The sequence below is a fragment of the Pantherophis guttatus genome, chromosome 2, assembly GCF_059756535.1.
Source record: "Pantherophis guttatus breed Tessera chromosome 2, ASM5975653v1, whole genome shotgun sequence".
NCBI classification, from domain to species: domain Eukaryota; kingdom Metazoa; phylum Chordata; class Lepidosauria; order Squamata; family Colubridae; genus Pantherophis; species Pantherophis guttatus.
Window position 1 is genome coordinate 230170218 of NC_142064.1, and position 23212 is coordinate 230193429.

At 39.3% G+C, this 23212-nt stretch overlaps 1 long non-coding RNA gene across 2 annotated transcripts in view; it reads left to right on the forward strand.

Moving 5' to 3' along the window:
* LOC117673919 (uncharacterized) overlaps positions 1–23212 on the forward strand; it is a 111963-nt gene that overhangs the window by 15408 nt on the left and 73343 nt on the right. For both annotated transcript variants that reach the window (XR_009621611.2, XR_009621610.2), the window contains exon 2: positions 21110–21176. This is a non-coding gene — a long non-coding RNA (uncharacterized LOC117673919). The remainder of the gene's footprint in view (positions 1–21109; positions 21177–23212) is intronic.

A 23212-nucleotide genomic window follows, 5' to 3' on the forward strand; every position in this document is an offset into this window, starting at 1 on the left:
GATGTTATACCTCAGATGTGTTATTACTACATTTTGTTTTAATTTCACTCTCTCACAAAAGAGGAAAGTGAAAAAGGAAGTATAAATGACAGAAATAAAAAGGATTTGTCAGATCTTGTAAAATAATTTCTCTGAATCAAAATCCACTCCCCTCAAGAAATTCATACCACTTTTAATTCACTCTGAGAACTTAAGACTTCATTGCATTGATTTACTGCAAAGGCGTTGACTTTGATTAATTCAATGAAAATATAAGGGGAAGTTTGGCTTCATTAGGAAGTCAAAGAGCAACATATGTTAGATCCCAAGGAGAGATTGAATTAATGAGTTAAGTCTGAACTCAAGCATAGGAGTTTATGAATTAAACTGGATTTCTTTTATGTATTATTCTACTGTATATGAAAACTTGATATGCTTCTTATAGACAGGCACATATTCTAGGTAGGATAAAAATAAAAATGTGAGTATAAAGCATTCAGAATCTGTTCCAGAAACATGTTTAGCACATAAAATATGTGAAAATTTAACAAGTAACATTCAATGCTAACTAAGGACAGAAGTCACAAATAAATTTAGAACCAATTAATTGTCTGTCTTTATAATAGTGCAATCAAAGAAACAATGGAAAAATGTATTAACTTCCATTAATGGGACATTTCACATTTAGGGTATTCCTTGGTGGTAGAATCTCTAGGCCTGTGATGGCAAACCTATGGCACACGTGCCAAAGGGGGCACTCAGAGCCCTCTCTGTGGACACACGCACTGTTGCCAGCTGCTGTTCTGGTTTCCAGTGTGGGCATGTGCACCGGCCAGCTGATCTTCATGCATGCTGGAGCCCCGGAAACCCGAAGACCAGTTGGCTGGCCAGTTGATCTTCGCACATGCCAGAGCCCTGGAAATCCGAAGACCACCTGGTCTTCGGATTTACAGGGCTCCGGCGGATGCGAAGACCAGCTGACCGGTGCACATGTGCATACCAGAAACCAGGAGACCAGGTGGTCTTTGAGTTTCTGGGGCTGTGGCGCATGCGTACACATGCATTCCAGTGTGGGCATTCGGTGCTGAAAAGATTCGCCATCTCTGCTCTTGGCAAAGTTCAGAAAAGAAGATAACATAGTGTGTTCAGTAGTTTGTTGTTTCTAATTTTGATTGCTATTTGACCATGGTTTTCTCTTGGTGATCTGAGGTCAGCCATTTACTCTTAGCTCAATTTACCTTGTTACTGGCCCCATGTACACCTCCTTCAGCTCTTTATAGGGCAAGATTGTATAAGAAAAGGTTGTACTTTAATAATTCTGGTCCCAGCCATTTTGGCATTACAAAGCAGAATCAACATTTTAAAATAGGCCTAGCTAAGAATTTAAGAACATATTCCTTTGGCTCACATACAGCATACCTGTGTATACATATACCCTATGTATTAACTAAGATTATATTATGGAGATATGCATGCACAGATACATATATAGCTTGTATATATGTATGTGTGTGTGGAGAGAGATATTATATTTGGTATAAGGAGGTAAACTATCAGGCCAGAAATTGGTAGGACGTGAGTTCTAGTCCCATCCTAGGCACAAAAGCAACTTTGGCCAGTCACTCTCTCGCAGTCCCCAATCACTTTAGAAATCTTGCCAAGAAAACTGCAAAGACTTGTTAGGTGGTTGCTAACTCAAAGGTACCAAAAAATAAATAAAAGAGAGACAGACACACAGAGAGAAAATGTTTAGAAAAACTGATGAAGGAACACTAATGTATACTGCTAATGAAATTAGCAGCCATTAAACTTAAGGACAAATAATCGAAAACCAAAATATTATTTCAATAGAAATAAAGCATAAGAAGTAATACTCGTGAGGTAATGCCTTGGGAAAAGTGAATTAATAAACCTTGCTAGTGAAGTTTAATAAACAGTAAATCCTATTTGACAAAATCAGGGAGAGATGTTGTGAGGAGGATAAAATTAACTCACTCCCTACTCAGGGATTTTTCATTTCACTCAATATGTCTTGCTTTTAAAAAGTGCATATCTGTGTTGAACAGAGGGCAGATTAAAAATAAATGTTGCCCTGCCCTGTTTTTCCCCTTGGAATTTACATCTGAGTGGAAATGGTATTTGTTACTTAGTTCTTAAAGTAGTTTGAATCAGTGGTGGGTTTCAAAAAAATTTACTACTGGGTTCCGTGGGTGTGGCTTGGTGGGCGTGCCAGAGGAAGAATACTGTAAAATCTCCATTCCCTCCCCACTCCAGGGGAAGGATACTGCAAAATCCCCATTTCCTCCTGATCAGCTGGGACTTGGGAGGCAGAGAATAGATGGGGGCGGGACCAGTCAGAGGTGGTATTTACCGGTTCTCCGAACTACTCAAAATTTCCGCTATTGGTTCTCCAGAACTGGTCAGAATCTGCTGAATACCACCTCTAGTTTGAATGTAACTTGATATACTACTTTAAAAAAATGGTGCTGGTGTTATGTGTGTACGTGGGTAAAAGGGAAAGGTTTTGTTTAAAATATGTAGACAATTCTACATATCTTTGTCTGGGCCCAATTCATATTTATTTAGTTTCTTTGAATTAGTTCTGAAGAGGTATGGTGGAATAAAGAACAGCAGTGGGGGAAACAGAGAATAGACCCGACTTTGCCCATCTTTCTTGGCATCTGAAAAGGAACGGTGACCAACATGGCTGTATAAAAATGTATATCTTAATTTCCAAGGCAATACATGCTAAAACAATACAATTATTTCATAATTCTCTCTCCATCCATCCATCCATCCATCTATCTATCTATTGATGATATAGATATAGAGAAGATGAGATGATAGATAGCAGTGGTGAAATTCAGCTGGCTCTATCCAGATTGCGTGATCCGGTAGAGCCGGCAGTGGGAGGCTCCGCCCATTCACCTGGACATCAACATGTCCCATTTTTGACCCTCTGCAGATGCGCAGAAGGTTCTGCACATGCGTGGAGGTTCTGTGAGCACACGCTCACGTTTGCGAACCGGTAGCGAAGGTAAGTGAATACCACCGTGATAGATAGATAGATAGATAGATAGACAGACAGACAGACACATATACAGACAGATAGATAGATGATAGAGATAGAAAGCAATAGATAGATATAGATATATAGATACAGATATATTTTTGTTTATGTAAGTTTTCACGGGTATGTATGTGTGTATAGTTAATATTTCGGGTTTCTTCCCGTGTAATTGTGGATATATCCCTAAAAGGTATATTTTTATCTATACACATACATGCACACACAAATAATCTTGGGGGTTTTTTTGGAATGGTTTTTCATCCAATGGGTTCACATCCAGGGTATATACCTGTTTAAATTGCCTAGGGAGTTGCATTTGACAAGCCATAGGCAGTGGGACTTTTCTGCTGTGGCCCCTACACTGTGGAATTGTCTCACCCCTGAGGTGATGTTGACCTCACTACTATTGAGCTTCTGGAGATCCCTCAAGACCTGGCTATGCCAGCAGGCTTGGGGACCCCAGGGGACTGATGCTCTAATGAGGCTATTCCAGGGGTGAAATGCTCCCAGTTCAGACCGGATCGCCCGATCCGGTAGCGATGGCGGCGGGTGGTTCGGAGAACTGGTAGCAAAAATCCCTGCACCCCCCTCACCATGCCCAGCTGAGCCGCACGATCATCAGAGGCTTTTTTTTTTTTACTTTTAAAAGCATTTTTTCTACAACCTCTTCTGACGAAAAAATGCTTTTAAAAGTAAAAAAAAAAAAGCCTCTGATGATTACACGGCTCAGCTGGGATCGTCAGAGGCTTTTCAAAGCATTTTTTTCTGCAACCTCTTGGCTGAAGAGGTGGTAAAAAAATGCTTTGAAAAGTCTCTGACGATCCCAGCTGAGTTGCCTGATTGGCAGAGAGGCATTTTTTTAAAAAGCCTCTCTGACGATCCCAGCTGAGTTGCCTGATTGGCAGAGGCTTTTCTTTTTTCTTTTCTTTTTTTGACTTTTTAAAACAAAACTTTATTAAATCTTAAAAACATTTAAAATATACAAGTTTCTCTTAATCAAGAACGAATTTACATATACAGTACATAACTTCACCTACTAACTAATTACTATTATTATATATACATATATACATACACACAGTGACTTATTACCTATTCTATCCATCTGACAATGCTGTTTTTAATTGTGTTGATTTCTTCTGGATTTCATCTTTACCCATTTTCCCCTCCTCTGATTTGTCCACTGGTACCATCTATTCCATTCCATACAATATTTTACAAATATTGTAAAATATTTTGAGTCTTCCTTGTCCTTTAACTCTAAAGTTAATTTGTCCATTTCTGCGCAGAGGCTTTTCAAAGCATTAGAAAAAATGCTTTGAAAAGTTAAAAAAAAAAGTTGGCCACACCCACCCAGTCACATTACCCTCCCCATCAAGCCATGCCCACAGAACCGGTAGTAACAAATTTTACATTTCACCCTTGGGCTATTCCATTATTTTTACATCCCTTTATCTATTGCTCTTTGTTTTAGCTCAGTTTTTACTTTTTACTGTATTTATTAACTGTTTTTTGGCTGTGTAGTATGCCACCCAGAGTTTCATTTGAGAAATGAGTGGCTAAATAAATTTGTTTCATAAATCAATATTTTTTTTGACATTAGTTAGTTCTGCTTGCCATGACTTCCCAGAAGCAGGCAACAGTAAGCTTCTATATAGCTACCAGACTACAGGTAGTCCTTGACTTAAAGCTGTTTGTTTAGTGGCCGTTTGGAGTTACAATGGCACTGAAAAAAAATGACTAAGGAAGGACAGGTTTTCAAAGTTATGACCATTGCAACATTCCCATGGTTAGGTGATCAAAATTTGGACATTTGGCAACTGGCATGTATTTATGATGGTTGCAGTGTCCCCAGGGTTATGTGATCACTTTTTGCAACCTTCTGACAAGCAAGATCAATAGGGAAGCCAAATTCACTTAACAATTGTGTTTACAACTGCAGTGATTCACTTAAAAACTGAGTCAAGAAAAGTCATAAAATGGGGCAAAATCCACTTAACATCTGTTCTGCTTAGCAACAAAAATGTTGGGCTCAATTGTGGTCATTGTGTCTATATCCAGTGAGCCACGAGCTCAAGACCAAAGGTGGTCCCTATTTTTTCTACTTGCATTTTTTACATGCTTTCGAACTGCTAGGTTGGCAGAAGCTGGGACAAGTAGCAGGAGCTCACCCCGTTATGCGGCCCTAGGGATTCAAACCGCTGAACTACCTACCTTTCGATCAACAAGCTCAGCATCTTATCCACTGAGCCACCACATCCCTTTCTATGGACAAACTAGCTTATTAATATTGATTAGATTCTTGTACAGCTCTTAATTCTGAGGGGGCTCATTGGAGTACTGGAGGAACACATCAGCCTCCATCAGATGACCCCTTCCCCTGTCTACAACTTCACCTACAATTCTTACCCTATCCCTGTCACCACCCACCTGCACTGAAACTCTAGAGTTCTAAGAAAATAAGTTGGTATTTGTACATTTAAAGGCCTTTGACTTATAAAATCTATTTCTCTTTTAATCAGCTTATTGCTTTAGATTATTCTGTGGTAGCTTTTGAATTTACCAGGGAAGCGCAACCAGAATGAATCAATTTTATACAGCCAAGAAATTTTAGGCTGTTAGGTTTCTCTGCAGAAAGAGAGAAGTTAGTAGAATTCTATTAAAATGTGTCAAACTTAAAAATAAAAAATTACTCAGACCGAACTGCTAGAGGAGGTTATTCTTAAGGCCAAATAAAACTTAACGGTGGCAAGAATATGCAGATAATAAGTTGATCATTCTGCATAAATCCATAACTGGCAGCAAGAAAATGACTTGATGGGTTTTTTCCTATCAGAAGCAGAATGCTGATGCTATTAAGGCCACCTTCATATAGGCAAAGCCATTCCCCATAAATATTGTGTTGCACTAAAGCATTATTTGCCATTAAAAAAAAAAAAAAAAGCAAACAGATGTGCAAATTTCATTTCCTACAGCTACCAGGGATCTAAAAATGTAGCTTGGCTTGATAGCTATTAGTCAGCTATTGTTTTCTCCAGATCTTTAAGTGCCCATTGTTCTTCCCACCCTGGATGGACAAAATTTCTCTTGCTCTTTTCCAGAATTCTTTGCCGTTTGACAGCAGGAAAGGGGTGAATCTTTTATTCATAGTTAGGTTTTACAAAGGAAAGGGGGAAACAGTGTGTCATTTCCCTCTTGATTCATCTCTAAATCACAACAAACTCATGAGAAATAAGGAACATCTTCCTGTGAGCTATTTGCATGGATTGGTTAAATCTTCTGACGAAGCCCAAATAGAAGAGAAAAGAACCATCTAAGATGGCAATTTGTGTGTCACCCCAAAAGACAGAAAAGGAAAGATTTTTTTGGTGGGGGGTTGGTGGGGGGTGAGAAACGTTTGTATAGACTATATTAATAAAAATTATAAAAAAGAAAAAAGAAACGTTTGTATAGCATTTGCTGCTTCATGCTTATTGATCAACTTTATAAAAGATTAAAGGTTCTCCTCGCACATATGTACTAGTCCAGGGGTCAGCAACCTGTGGCTCAGGAGCCACAAGTGGCTCTTTGGGCCCTCTTCCGCAGCTCCCTGTCCCATCACTGGTTGGCCCCGCCCCTCACCCCTCATTTCTTGTTTGGACTCCAGTCTGAAGCGACAGGAAGCGAAGGCTGCCTTACGTGCAAATGGGGCCGAAGGCAGGTACAGAGCAGCTTTTCTCCTGCACTCTCCTCCCCCTCCTCCCCCTCCTCCTCTCATGACTCCCTGTCCAGCTGTGGCTGAGCCAGGAGCATGCGCACATGCAGGGAGTCCCTCCTTAAGTGAGCTGCTGCCCGTCCCGCACGCGCCTTTCCTGAGCTTTGGCGCTCACTTGAGGAGGGTCTCCCCACATGTGCGCAAGCTCCCAGCTCAGCCACAGCTGGAGAGGGAGTCACAAGAGGGGGAGGAGGAGGAGGAGAGTCACCAGAGAGTGCAGGAGCCTTTGTGCCACATTTGCATGTAAGGCAGGCTTTGCTTCCTGCCCCTTTGGGCTGGAATTCGCAACCTCCAAGTTTGGCAGAAGAGCTGCCGGGGTGGGGAATGACACGGCAAGGCGACGGCTAGAGCATTAGTGCAGGAGAGAAGCTGCATCCTGTTAAGACCCTCCTAAGCAAGCAGTTGCCTACCCCGCATGTGCCTTTGCTGCACTTTGGCGCTTTCTTGAAGAGGATCTCCCTGTACGTGCACATGCTCCTACCTCAGCCACAGCTGGCCAGGGGATTACGAGAGGAGGAGAACAGTCGCCCAAAGGGAGGGGGAAGACACACACACACACACACACACACACACACACACACACACACAGAGAGAGACACACATATAGAGTGATACACAGAGAGGAGGTGAGAGGGGAAGAGAGGGAGAGAGAAACAGAGATACAGAAAGAAGGGGAGATAAGGAGAGGGAGCGAGACGTAGAAAATGGTTTTGTGGCTGGGTATGCATGGCTGGGAGGGTCGCATGACTGGGTGGGAGTGAATGACATTGAGTTAGCCATGCCCATCCAGGTTTTGTGGCTCCGTGTGTGTTTTTTTTCTGTGGGAAACAGGTCCAAGTGGCTCTTTGAGTGTTTAAGGTTGCCGACCCCTGTGCTAGTCGTTCCCGACTCTAGGGGGTGGTGCTCATCTCTGTTCCAAATCCAAAGAGCCAGCGCTGTCCGAAGATGTCTTCATGGTCATGTGGCCAGCATGACTAAATGCCAAAGGTGCACGGAACGCTGTTACCTTCCTACCAAAGGGGGTCCCTATTTTTCTACATGCATTTTTTTTCACATGCTTTCGAACTACTAGGTTGGCAGAAGCTGGGCCATGTAATGGGAGCTCACTCCATTACGCGACACTAGGAATTCAAACCACTGAACTGCCGACCTTTCAATCAACAAGCTCAGCATCTTAGCCACTGAGCCACCGTGTCCCTTTTTATAAAAGATTACTCACTAAGAAATACAGTACAATTCACCCTAACAGGAAGACTGCAAGACTATTTAGGGGCTTGGTCTGCTATTCAAGTGTGATGGGTAACTTCAAGGTCCTTTCTTAGCTTTTTTGAGATCCTTTCATCTTCTACCATATTTGGACTAGGCCCATGATGGCGAACCTATGGCACGCATGCCACAGGTGGCATGTGTAGCCATATCAGTGGGCATGCCAGCTCAGCTCCAGAGTGCATGCGTGTGCCAGCCAGCTGATTTTCAGGCCTTCTGGGCCCACCAGAAGTAGGGAAACAGGCTGTTTCCTGCCTCCGGAGGGCCTCGGGGGTGTGTGGGGAAGGCCCGTTTTTCTTTCTTACCTGGCTCCAGATCCTCTCTATGCATCTGTGGAAGGCGAATACAGCCTTTCCACTTCCTCGGAGGCAGGAACAGAGAGGCTCTGGAGGCTGGGGACAGCAAAAAACATCACTTCCTGTCCCACCGGGAGTTGAGAAATGGGCCATTTCAGGCCTTTGGAGGGCCTCTGAGGGAGAGGGGAAGGATGTTTTCACCCTTCCCAGATAAATAGAGAGGATCTGGAACCAGGAAGAAAGAAAAACGGGCCTACCAGGCCATCACGTGCCATGTGCGGGGGGCACATGCGCAGGGCAGGGCGCATAGAATTATCGGTGTGGGCATGCACGTGCGCGACCCTCCTCTGCCCCCCCTCTCCTGGCACGCGATGGCAAAAAGGTTAGCCATCACTGGACTAGGCAGCCATTCAAAGAAGAAACCCCAAACAGACTTTGTCCTCTGCAAAGCAGGGCACATGACCATCATAGGACTGTCCTCTCTTTGGTCTATTGCAAAAGCATATAAACATCCTCCTCTCTTTTGGTCCAATGTTTTTGCAAGATGTAGTAAGTTATTTGTGTATCTGTTCAGACCTTGCCAGATGATTGGGCTAGTAACTTTTAGTGTCAGATAAATCAGGGATTTAAATAGATATTTTATAAATAGAATGTTTACTAGCTGTCACCAGATGGATGAGGAACAATTATAGCAATAAAAGGCTTGGAAGGGGCCACTTACTGTAATCAAAGCCAGGCTGCTGTTGTGTGCAGCAATCCAAATTAAAGCATCCCAGCTATCTGGTGTCTGCTTGAACACTTTCAATGGAGAAGAGTCCGCCACCTCTCTATCACAGCACAAGGACCGAACAATTTTCTGATTTTCAAAATGTAGGTTAAAGATAAAGGTAAAGGTTCCCCTCGCACATATGTGCTAGGCGTTCCTGACTCTAGGGGGAGGTACTAATCTCCGTTTCAAAGCTGAAGAGCCAGCGCTGTCCAAAAACGTCTCCATGGTCATGTGGCCAGCATGACTAAACACCAAAGGCACATGGAACGCTGTTACCTTCCCACCAAAGGTGGCCCCTATTTTTCTACTTGCATTTTTTACATGCTTTCGAACTGCTAGGTTGGCAGAAGCTGGGACAAGTAATGGGAGCTCACCCTTAATCAGCACTAGGGATTCAAACCGCTGAACTGCCGACCTTTTGATCAACAAGCTCAGTGTCTTAGCCACTGAGCCACCACATCCCTAAAATGTAGGTTAGAGACCTGATATCTAGTCAACAAAGCTATGTAAGTTTTGACATTTGTTCCATATAAATTCTAAGGGGTATTCTAGCCTCCTCTGGCATTGGACTACACCATGATGTTGTAAGGTAGCAAGGAAGTACACAAAATGGAAGATGCTATTTTTTTCTCCAAGGCACTCTGTGTCCTTTCTTGGATTGGTTATGGTACGGCAGAAACAAGAACCACAACATGTTGGTTATTCCAGCTTGCAGAATTGCAGGATTCTGTTTTCATGTGGCAGCAGGGCCAGATTTAGATGAAAAGAGGCCCTAGGCTATTCCACTTATGAGGCCCTTTCACCTATAGTGAAAGTGTAATTTTAATTTTGCTAACAATTTGAATGTAGGCCCCTCTTGATCTTGAGGCCCTAGGCTGAAGCCTAGTTAGCCTATAGGAAAATCCGGCCCTGTGTGGCAAGCAGAGCAAGATTGGCATAACATCTCTTCCTATCAGCATGGCATATTCATACAACTTGCTTAGAGTCACTCTCAAGTTGGGCAACCTTTAACGCTAATGGCATACAATGAAATTATTCCAGTTTCTTGCTTACCCCATTGCAATCTTTCCTTCCTGCTTCTCAGTCACCAATTCAGCATATCCCACTATGAGAGCCGTGGTAGCGCAGAGGTTAGACTGTAGTACTGCAGGCTACTTCTGCTGATCACCGGCTGCCAGCAGTTTGGCAGATCGAATCTCACCAGGCTCAAAGTTGACTCAGCCTTCCATCCTTCTGAGGTGGGTAAAATGAGGACCCAGATTGATGGGGGCAATATGGTGACTCTGTAAACCACTTAGAGATGGCTATAAAGCACTGTGAAGCAGTATATAAGTCTAAGTGCTATTGCTATTCAACCTCCATCAATCTTCTCATCACTTTCATTTCTCTCCTTTCCTGGCTTCCTAGCTGTTCCATCACTATTAACATCCAAAGCAATTTATCCCACTGCTCATCAATTCCAGATCTTCCCACCACGTTCCTTTCCCTGCCTCCCCTGCTACTACGGAGATCATTTGGAACAATTCTCCATCCCCACTCTTCTTCATATCTTCCCTTCTCTCTTCCTTTGATTTACTACGAATGTGTAGGTGAAGGAGAGGCAGAGCTTGGAAGGCAGAGTCAAGAGAGGAATCAGCCTTGAGTCATTACATTACATTCCCACAAGCATTCCCACAAGCATTCCAAGTCAACCCCTCTTGAATTCTGTTAATGTTTATCTAGTGCCAATTTAATGCTGTTAGTTCTAGGTTCTAATGTACAGATATAAGCAATAAATCAACTTACCTGGAATTTAACATATGGTCCTGAGTCTTCATGCTTGACACAATGATTCAATATGACATATTTAATTGGCCCATTCCACCTCAATCTTCCCAGCACTGTTTTTTCCTTTTCTGTCACCATCACTAATGCTTATAGGTTCCCCCTCTCATCCTATCCTTCAAATTATTTCTCCCCAAAACAGCTGCATTTTGTTTCTAATGTAAAAAGAGTTTTATCCTCTTTTTGCATAGCAAAAAAATAAAATAAATCAGAAATAAATTATAGTCCAGGTATGAATTGCCCAAAACTAACAGTACCATGCAAAAAAAATGTTTCATGCATAGCATGTTTTACATGTCTTTATAAGTTTGTTTGCTTGTCTAGCATAGTCTTGTATCTGGAGCAGCAAAAATGCTGTTGGGCATGTGCTTTAGAAAATAAAACTTTATTTTTTAATGGAATCATGATAATTTTAAAAAATAATTATCCGAACCAAACAGTATGTGCTACTTGTTAACTTATAAGAGATGGGCTTGGATGAAATCCAAAATATCTACTTGGCAATTGTGTCTATCAAATAAATATTTTACATTTACTGCCATTTCTTTTGAAAATGTAATGGGAAGCACATAAGGGAATATTGGGTATGATTTCCTATTTGCTTTTGCCCAAATAGAAGAATTACTTTATTTGCAGCCCACAGCTCAAGTGAATTTTATATTAAACGAACTATTTCATTTATTTCATGATTAAAATAAGTTTAATAATTATGCAATAAAATAAACAACAATGTAGCCCACAGTCATGGTTTAAACGGCAGCAATTAAAATGTAAGCCATTCATCCATACCCATCGCTATATAATGCTTTTCAAGGAAAGCAATGCTATGCAATGCATGAAAGGTAGAATAAATAATAACCCAAAGAAGTTAAAGGCATGACACAGGAAATACAGAATTATTATGTAAATGTGGTTTGTACTTCAACCAATCATTGTCAGTCTCCTTGTTTTTCTACTCTTGCAAACCTCCTTGCTTCTACCTTGACTGTCCCAAAGGTACTTTTTTCAAGAGGCAACTGGACTTTCTGGGGGGGTTTTCCCCACCATTTTTTTCCTCACCATTCTCCCCCCCCCCACTATTTCCTACCACCTAGTCAGAGCTGAAGAAGTTTCTTGGATCAGAACACATCTTCAAAGAAAACAAAGAAACAAACCAGAAAGTCCAGTTGCCTCTTGAAAAAAAGCACCTTTGGGACAACCATGACCTGGATGACTAAGAATCTCCATCGCAAGAGCATTTAGACTTATTTACCACTTCACAGTGCTTTACAGCCCTCCCTTACAGAGTCAGCATATTGACCCCAACAATCTGGCTCCTCATTTTACTCACCTCAGAAGGATGGAAGGCTGAGTCAACCTTGAGCCTGGTGAGATTTGAACTGCCAAATTGCAGGCAGTGGGCAGTCAGCAGAAGTAGCCTGCAATACTGCACTCTAACCACTGCACCACCACAGCTCTAGAAACATTCTACCTTGACTGTACACTGCACTTTGCCTTTCTATGTTTCTCATTGCTTTCTGTTTGAGGATCTCAACAACCTACTGCATTCTATCAAAAGAGTCTTCCCCTTCCTTTCGACCTTCTCACCCTTCTGCCATGCAATTGTTTTGGAATTCAAATCCTTGTTTGTTCTTTCTGCATGACCAGTGTATTTCTTTCATAGTAGTCATTCTCTTGTTTTGATGGATTGCTTATTTAATCTTGATCATAACCATTCTTAAGGAATGGCCTAGAGGTAGAGTTCTCACCTCACAACCATGAGGCTGTGAGTGTGATCCTAGGTAGAGGCAGATATTTCTCTCTCTGGGCATAATGAGAATATATCTGCTGAACAAAACTCCGCATTGGTGACAGGAAGAGATCCAGCCATTAAACATTCTGCTAGCTCCATTCAGTTGCCCAGACTCGACCCCGCAAGAGATTATACGGTCATTAAAATGTTGATGATGATAACCATTCTTAAGGAAGCCATTCCCACAGCACCCAGCTTACGTTTCTACTAAAATTCCAATTGTTGCTTCCATATAACAAAAGCACACTCTTACACTCAACAGTTTTGTTTCATTTGACAAACATTACTTCCTCACAACAGAATATATACAACCCACTCCCCATTCCAGTACTTGCCTCCTTTAAATTTTCTCCATTATCTTTAGTGAATATTCTACTAATGTATTTAAATTTGTCTACTTTCTTTGATATTTCATCATTTATATATACGTTGCCATCATCCAATGCATTTTGTCTGTCAAACACAATTGCCTTGGTCTTTGATATATTCATTCTCAGATTCGGATTCCATTTTTACATCTTACAATCTAATATATTTGTGAGTTCTCCATCAATAACACATCTGCATACAAATTACTCAATCATGTCTATAACAGACAGAAAAATATTCCGTATTTTTTTTTTATCATAAATACATTACTGCTCTTATTGCATTCAGCAACCAACCTTCAATTCCACAGCCATGTAAAACATTCCATAATTTATGTCTAGTCACATTATATTATAAGCTTTATCCAAATCAGGTAAAGGTATAATTAATGCTCTTTCTCACTTTCATACATTTCTCTTTTATATATATATATATTTATTAAAGTTTACAGATACAAAGATAAACTAATACAAAGAAAGAAAAATATAGAGAGCAAAAATACAAAATAAAAAGAAATAAAAAATAGTAAAGAAAAAAGAAATGAGATATAATAGTAAAGAAAAAAGAAAAGAAATATATAAAGAAATGACTTCCTATTTCTTCAGGAGAAGTACAATTTCAGTGTACAATTGAATTACAATTCAGAAGTACAATTGCACTGCACATGTGCACTCCACACTCGCTTTTGGCATGCGACGGCAAAAAGGTTACCACTGGGCCTGGTAGGCCTGTTTTTCACCCTCCCCAGGCTCCAGAGGCTCTCTTGGAGCCTGGGGAAGGTGAAAATGGCCTTCCACACACCCCCCGGAGGCCCTCTAGAGGCCCTTCCGCTGGGCCCGGAAGGCCCGAAAATCAGCTGGCCAGTGCACACATGCTCCGCGTATGCACCTGTGGAACCCGTGCCATAGGTTCACCATCACAGTTCTAGTCTACTCCCCTTCTCAGGCAGGAAATTGTATATCATTTAAGATAGATGGTCATTCAATCTCTTCTTAAAAATCTTCAGTGCTTCAAGTAATTCCAATTTGGCCAGGAAAGGATTTTTTCAAAGACTTCGATAAAATGATAGCAAAGTATATTTGGCAGGGGAAGAAGGGCAGAATTAAAATAAAATGCTTGCAAGATACCCGGGAGAAAAGAGGATTAGGGTTACCGGACTGGGAATTGTACTATAAGGCGGCATCTTTAAACTGGATAAGAGATTGGATAGACCTTAAAAATAAGAGAACACTATTTCTAGAGGGATTTGACCTACAATGAGGCTGGCACACATTTTTGTGAGAGGGAAGAGACAAACATCACGGATACTTCCAACAACACATTATTAGAGGATCACTACATAGAACATGGCAGGAGATTAGAAGAACAAATTATAACAAAATTCCGAGATGGTTATCGACTATGGAGGCGCTGATCTACCCTAATGTTATGGACATGGAGAAAATGAGAAACTACAAAGAATTATTGAACATTAGAGGAGAATTACAATCAAGACAAGAATTGAAAGAACAGGATATAGACATTGATTGGTGGCCATATTTGCAAATAGAATCAAGGTATAAAACAGATCAGGTAAAATTCGGATTTCAAAATGAACCAAATGAAATGGATAAAATTTTACAAGGAACGGATGAGAAAATGATAACCAAAATATATAATTACTTATTAAAATATAAACTAGAGGAAAAAGTGGTTAAAGAAAACATGATAATCTGGGCAAAAAATTTTGGGCATAGTATCAAATTAGACAAAAGGGAAAAATTATGGACCGTAAATTATTAAATGACAATGTCTATTTTCCTATAAGGAAAATCTGCTCAAAATGTTCTATCGATGGCACCTCCCACCAGCGCGCCTAGGAAAATTGTTTCCAAACACTTCACCAATTTGCTGGAAGTGTAACACACATAAAGGAACATATTACCATCTATGGTGGTCATGTCGAAAAACCAAACAATATTGGCAGGAAATAAGGAAAATGATAGAAAAAATTACAAATCAGAAGTTGGAAATGAAGCTGGAAACATTTCTACTTGGAATAATTACAACACAGTATGAGAAAGAGATAAAATATTTAATTATCCACATCTTAACTGCAGCTCGCATACTCTTTGCCCAAAACTGGAAACATGAACACTTACCGACAGAAAACAAAATAATCACTAAAATTACAGAATGCGCAGAAATGGATAAACTTACAAAAGAGTTACAAGAGAAAGATGACACAGAGTACTACTCAGCATGGCAAAAATGGTGTAACTGGCTGGAGAAAAAGTTAGAAAAACACTCACAGGGACACTAAAAAATAAGGTCAATTTAGAGACAAAATTTTGAGTACCAATTAAGAAGCGTAATAATTTAAGGATGGAACATATATTAATGTTTCACATGTAAATACTTAATTATACAGATATATAGATAAATATATATAGATATAGATAAAATATATAGATAAACACAAGAAAAATAGTCTACTGATATGACAATTTTAAGAGTAAGTCGTAAGACTTGATTGATGTTTGTCGTTTTTGTATGTTGTATTGTCGTATTTATGTTTGTTTGTATTTTTTTTAACTAATAAATTTTTTTTTAAAAAAATCTCCAGTGCTGAAGCACTCACAACTTCTGGAAGCAAGTTTTCACTGATTAATTTTCAGGAAATTTCTCCTTATTTCTAGGCTGTTTCTCTCCTTGATTAGTTTCTATCCATTGCTTCTTGTCCTGGCTTCAGGTTTGGAGAATAGGTTGACCCCCTCTTCTTTGTGGTATCCCCTTAAACACTTTCTCTGATTCTACCATAGAAGATCTTATCTTCCCATATCTCATCTCTTATCTATAAACAACTTCTTAAAGCCTTATCATTCAGTACTAATCAACAAACATCAAAATTAACTATTTTAACTTTAATCAAATCAACTTTATATTCCTTTGTTTTTTACTTATTACTATTAACTTACCATCTTCTATGATAATTATAACAGAAGATTTCTTTTTCCTATATATATATCACTTGTCTGTAAAAAAAAAATCAAATTTGTTCAGTCCTGGTAAAAACAAACAAACAAATCAATTAAAAGTTACCAGAAGCAACAGAATAAGTATCTGAATTTTGATCAAATAAACCAACTTTATATCCCTTCCCTTTTCTTATAACAATCTTGATCTTTAAACCCTTTAATTAATGTCCCAGACTTTAATTTTTTTCCTATTTCATTTCCTATTTGTTTCTTCTCAGAAGCTCCTACAAAACTTTAACACAACCCTTTTGTTGACCCAAAAGAGAAAAGTCATCCAAGTCACCCCTCTCGTTTGTTATTTATATATTGTTTTAATCATTATGATATCAACTGGTTTCATTTGAAAAATCCAGTGTAGAGTATATTTTTCATATCATTCTTGTAACCTGTCATTTTTAAAGCCACATTTAAATCATCCTCAGTCTCAATCTTGTCCAGTAAAATCTAAACTTCTCTAAAACTTCCTTTAAATAATTGTTTATGATAGCAGACAATATTGAGATAATCTTAGTGCATTTTTCCACACATCCTTATTTTTTAAAAAAAAATAAAAGTATATTTCTCCATTTTGTATTAATGTGTCTCTTCTTTTTTAATTATAAACTTTAGTTCTTTTTGGTACCCTCGTTGATCTTCACAGTCCCATCTTATCATTTTTTCCCTAATCAACAGCATTTTCCCATGGGAAGTTTTCTTAAGCTTCTTTTCAAAATATTCATATGTTTTAATATAATACTAAACAACTAACAGGAGTTATAAAGTTATATTTTACAGATAAGATAGATAGTAGTTCCCTGAAATCCTTAAATAAATATCAAATTTAAAACTTATAGCTGGGGGAAAAAACCTGGTATAATGATGTTTACATTATTTAGTCATTTTACTTCATTCCTCTTTTATTGTTGATATCAATGCCTTAACATGATATAATTTGTTTTACTGTGTATAGTACAGAACAGTAGCAAAATACCAGCATCTTGGTTATTAGTACACACCTGGAATGCTAATCATGTTTACTATGCCAAGAATGCAACTTCTTTCATATTGCAATCCAGTATATAATAAACAATAGTTGTAATTTGCTACATGGATAGAAATCATAACATCTTTTTACTAGGTTTCTTATCTATGATGACAAAATAAAATTTCTATAAGGACAAAACTTTTAGTTAAAATGCTTTAACTAAATGATGCATTTTGTACTAATTGAAGCTCTGAATTATCTCATTAAAAAAAAAAAGATAGCCTCAGACTGAGAATATTGCAACAATCTACAGCAGATGGAACTAGTAGACTGAAGAATATGCTTTACACCTTTGCAAGCAATGTCATTTGCTTTACCAAAGAGTAGAAATGACAGGATTTTATTTATTTGTCACATTTTTGTATAGTTTCCCATCCCACAAAATACAGCATAGACATCAAATATGAAAACAAGAAGTATAAAAACTACACACACGCACACGCACACACAGACACACACACAAATACTCAAACCGTAATTAGCTTCAATGAAGTGCTTTGCATTATTTGGATGCTTTATCTAAGTGGCCAGAAAAAGTTATTGTTCATGTGCTGAAGCTTCTTCTAGCATTTGTGGATGAGACCCAGAAGCAATACAAAACAAAGCAATGGAGCTGTTTTGCTTTCATAGAGGTTAAGAGTGAGGGTGAGCTGACTTGCAAAGCTTTCACAGTCCTTTATCAAAATGGAGCACTCCATTCAAAGCTCCACTTAGCCAGACAATGAAACAAGCTCCTTGGCTTCAGAGGGTGCTGGAGGGCGGATCATGATGAATACAGGAGGATCTGTGATGTTGCTTTTTTAAAAATCAGGGGGACTGTGCAGAACGGCTCTATAGTTGTTTTCCAGACTAGCAAATGTCACCACTCATATTTACAAGCTTTCACCAATCTTGTTCAACTTCATATAGCCTCTTATTGACGTTTAAGATATCCCTGTATACTGGTTACAATAACTCCATGAAGATCTTAGAAAGCAAAGAGACTAAGGCAGAAAGCCACCCAAAAAGCAAATACAGGGCAATGAAGTGAAACAAAAATATTAAAAAATATCTGCTGCGTTCACTCCTTCAGGAAGATTGAAATAGTCCCTTTCCTTCTCAGTTTGTTCTATATTCAGTTTGGATGCTATCTGATTCCAAATTGGGCAGTTCAGGTCAATAAAAGAACATAAAAACAACAGAATTTATAACATTAACCAAACAAGTACAAAAATAATTGCAAAATATTCACCAGGTAGCCATCCAAGAGGGAAGTAAACTTAAAACATGACAAACAGAGGAGTCTTCTCCAGACTATCTCAAGGCAGGTTTTGAAGGCCTTCCAGAATATCACCAGGATAGAAGCTATATGGACCTAAGGGGGACTTCATTCCAGAAAAGGTGGATTTTCTTGGATCCCAAAATATGGCACTGTTAAACCAAGGGAATCCAATATTCACCAATTCTACCAGATCACAGCAGATGCAGAAACCACTGAAGATAGGCGGCCCCACAAATAGCCTGGCCCTAGGTCATGTAGGGTTTAATATGTGGTAATTGGCATATAAGAGCCAGTGGTTAGAGTGGTTAGAATGCAGTATTGCAGGCTACTTCTACTGATCACTGGCTGCCAGCAGTTTGGCAGATGGAAACTCACCAGGCTCAAGGTTGACTCAGCCTTCTATCCTTCCGAGGTCAGTAAAATTAGGACCCAGATTCTTGGGGGCAATATGCTAACTCTGTAAACAGTTTAGAGAGGGCTGTAAAAGCACTATGAAGCGGTATATATGTCTAAGTGCTACTGCTATTGCTATATTTGACAGCACTGAGGAGTATACTGGCAACCACAGATAAATATGTTACATAGGTGGGCCAAAGTAAGCTTATCATTGCTTGCATTACTTTATTCTGGCAGTTAAGGATACCACACAGATCTGAATTAACCACATTTGCATTACTATATTGATCAGAACATAGTTATCTTTCCAGATTCTTCACTGTTCAGATATAATTCTTGACCCAAAAATTGCATGCAAAACATATACTGTATATGGCAAAATTCACATTAAAATGCATGAGCTAGAGAAAATGTTTATAAAATATGTATTTTAAGATTACTTTGTTTTCTTTCCTAATCTGAATTATATCCAGTTTACCCTCTGGATACCAAGATATGCAGCATTATCTTCTTCATTTTATCTCCATGCTCAACAAACCTGTGCTCAGGGAATGACTGGTCCAAAGATATCCATTGAGCTTCCATGGTGGAAGCTGGCCTTAAATGTGGGATTCTTCAACCCTTAATGAAAATTCCAGTCCTGTAATACACATTTAATGATTTCCGAATACTGATTTTACTGAAGGACTTTTAACTAATTTCAATAAGTACTTCCATTTTTTATTATCATTTCACATGTTTTCTTGGCTTTCCAATGCTTTATGCTAGCTTTAAATTTTGATCATTAGGAGTAATATTGATCAGTCTTTCCATTATGTTGACAGAGTGGCAGTTCAAAAGTAAAGAGCAAGATTGTAAATCTGGAATGGCATTGTCTTTCCATCTTAAAGAATTATCTTGTTTGCTATATCCAAGCATATTATCTATACAATGATGGGATCCATATTTTTGTTATATAATTCAGAATCACACCCTTTAAACTATATTGTTTTTTCCAAGCTTTCAATTTTTTTCAAAAAGAAAAAGATTCTGGATAAGATAAAGTAAGAAGAGAGGATAAAAACTTGAAGAGATGCAAGTTTTACCTACAAAAGACAAAAAAAATCTCATGGGCCAGGACTCACATTGTCTATGCCCGTGATAGTGAACCTATGGCAAGCGTTGCCCTAGCTCAGCTCCAGCACGCATGTGTGCACCAGCCAGCTGGTTTTCGGGTGTTCTGGGCCCACCAGAAGTCAGGAAACGGGCTGTTTCTGGCCTCCAGAGGACCTCCAGGGTGTGGGGAAGGCTGTTTTCACCCTCCCCAGGCTCCAAAAAAGCCTCTGGAGCCTGGGGAGGGTGAAAAACAGGCCTACTGGGCCCACCGGTAATCGTTTTGCCATTGTGTGCCAAAAGCAGGGGGAGCATGGGGGGGTCACGTGTGCATGTGCGGGGGGGAGCAGGGCATGGGGAGGAATTGAATTATGGGTGTGGGTATGCGCATGCGCAACCCCCCCACACTCCCCCTGCTTTTGGCATGCAACGGCAAAAAGGTTAGCCATCACTGCTCTATGCTGAGGAAGAGAGTCCAGCAGAATCTGTGCAATGACAACCTCAGGAGACATAAACTAATAATCACCTAAGGCTAATTAAACATAGGCACCTTCTGAACAGAGCAAAGGCATTCTATGAAGCTTCTTGCCAAGCAAGGGAATAAATCCCTTGATTAAAGGCAGTTGACTACAGTCTAATTTAAGAGGCAGCATTGGCCAATGATCCCGTATTAGTATTAACTGTTGGATCTTCAGTTCTTTTGTAATTCTGCATATATGTATTTGGTTCAAGAAATTTTGATGTCTGGGCTAGCTGACATCCCTGACCTGGATTTTGGAACTCTGGACTGGATTTTGACTATTCTTCTGCACATTCACACTAAAAGTAAAACCATTCAGGGAAGCTTCTTTCAGAGACTAATTCTTTTAAAGAAAGATCGAGGGAACTAAATAAGATTCAAGAAAACACAGAAAAGATTGCACTTTTCAAATACACAAATCACACCCAATTAATCAGGTCTGTTCTCTATCATCATGCAGTGCAGGGACAGAATATTGATTTTAAGTTGTACAAAAGCATACTCTGATTAAATATTAGAAACAAAATATGTGCCAGCAGGTAAAGTGTTAGGATTTGATGGATCTAGCCCAATAATACTCCAGACAGAGTAATATCCTTTAAGAATTCTTTATTGGAGGCCTGGATTATTCCTAGGCCCATTCATCTAGCAGCAACTGACCTTTTATCCTTCTCTTGCAGGTATACATCTGGAACTGCTGGAAGGCCTCGTGGTGAGACCTCTTATACCCAGGGGGAAGAGTCAGAGGTAAGGTGGGGTGATGGGGTGTGTGGTTGTGTTAACCCTTGCAGGACTATGAGGGGTTGTGACATGAGTGAGTTAACATTTAACCTGACAAAAAGAATATTTGACAGAGGAAAAGTATTCATATTCCCTTTACTGGATGTTTTCTGAGATCAGAGTTGCTTTAAGTTGGATTTCTCTACTGAGCTGAGGTGGAATCAACAGCACAGAGAATAAATGCTCTGCAAAGCATCGGGGTGGCTGTGACCTCCTGAGGGCTCAGTGTATTTTGTTCTCAAACAGAAATCACTATAATACACGATAGCCCTCAATGAATGCACTACTTGTCTATGCTTCCACATCTGCCTGCCCTTTTAAACTTAAATTTCTTGGGCTATCACTCAACTCCTCAGGGGCATATTGAACTGTGTAACTGAACAAATAAACAAACGTGTTTACTGTCAAAACCACCAGCATAGAACACTTTATTATAAACATGATACAGAACTGAGATAAACTCAGAAAAAAACACATACTTATAGACGCTAAAGGGAGCTAAAGTTCTTTAAAAATGGCAGAGGTAACTAATTTTAATCCAAGAAGACTTTCATGATGATGTCTTCCCTTGGGATTTTGTTGCAACAATCAAGGGAATTGGATAGTGCTGGAAGGATGATTACTTATTAAGGTACTAGACTCTTCTGCGTATAATAGGTTTCAGTCTTCTTGGAGAAATGGAACTCTAACCATAAAATTTTACTGACAAGTTCTCTCTCTCTTTGGAAAAACAATGACAGTTGATTTCTATCAAGTTAAATGAGACTGTTTAATTAAATTTAGAAGAAAATCTGACACAGCAATAGGTGTTCCCCTTGTGTAAAGTTTCTTCAAAACTGACATGACTCTGGAAGCTCCCTTCAGGTAAATGTGATAGATCAGTACAGCTTCTATAGATCTCTAGATCAAAAGCAGATCACATTTGAATTGCTAGAACATTAATGTTTTGAAAACCTCTTAGATTCAGGATGAATGAGCGCTTCTTTTTCTGACTATTTTTCCCAAACTTATTTTACGAACATGTCCCCTACCTGCTCCAGGAACAGCTTGATCATTAGATCATCCTGTGATGTCAACTTGAATCTGAAACTCAACATGAATCTGAAATCTTTACTTATCATGAGGGGACTGATTTAAAGAGAGAGATGGGAAAAAAAGATTAACGTTTTATCTTATTCTCTCATCCAATTAAAGGTTCATTCTCTTTTCTTGAAATGAAATCTTGGAATTTGATTTTTCTTTCTAAAGAAAACCTAGTAATTCTGAAAATAAAAATGAATTGAAATTGAGCAAATCTGTTTAACCCACAAAGTGCTGTAAACAACCATCCATGGGTGTTATTCTTTTGGGGAAAAAAGCCTTTCCCATCTTTTTTCAGTCCCAGCAAGTTAAAATAAACAACAATACCAGGAAAGTTATATCTGTAAGTCTCAAAGGTCCACCAGATCCTCAAACTGTGCCCCATCCAAATGAAACAAAAGATTTTATGAGAATTCACCAATTTTGAGGCGTCCGTTCTTCATGTATTATAAAAAGGTGTGCAATGATGCCAGACAACCTAGAACACTGTCAACTCATAATATATGATTGGTAGTCTTTGCCTGTTTTCATGGATTACAAGTTATTGTTCTGACCTAGAGTATCAGCCTGGATTGATTTTTTAATGGTTCTCTTGTGATGAAATAGTCCTTTGAATGAACATTTGAATGTGTGCATTTGGAAATCCAGTTTCAAGGAGAATGCAATCCTTAAAATGGACATACGGTAGCCTAAAGTCTACAGTTTGGCTTGGGCTAGGCTCTTGAAAGATCTGATAGACCCTTTTATCCTCACTTTTCTTTCCTTTTATGTACACTGAGAGCATATCACCAAGACAAATTCCTTGTGTGTCCAATCACACTTGGCCAATAAAGAATTCTATCTATCTTCTATCTTTTCTATGTAGATTGGAGACTGGTATACTGATAATCCTCTCTGTCTTTCAATTTCCCCCCTACACAAGT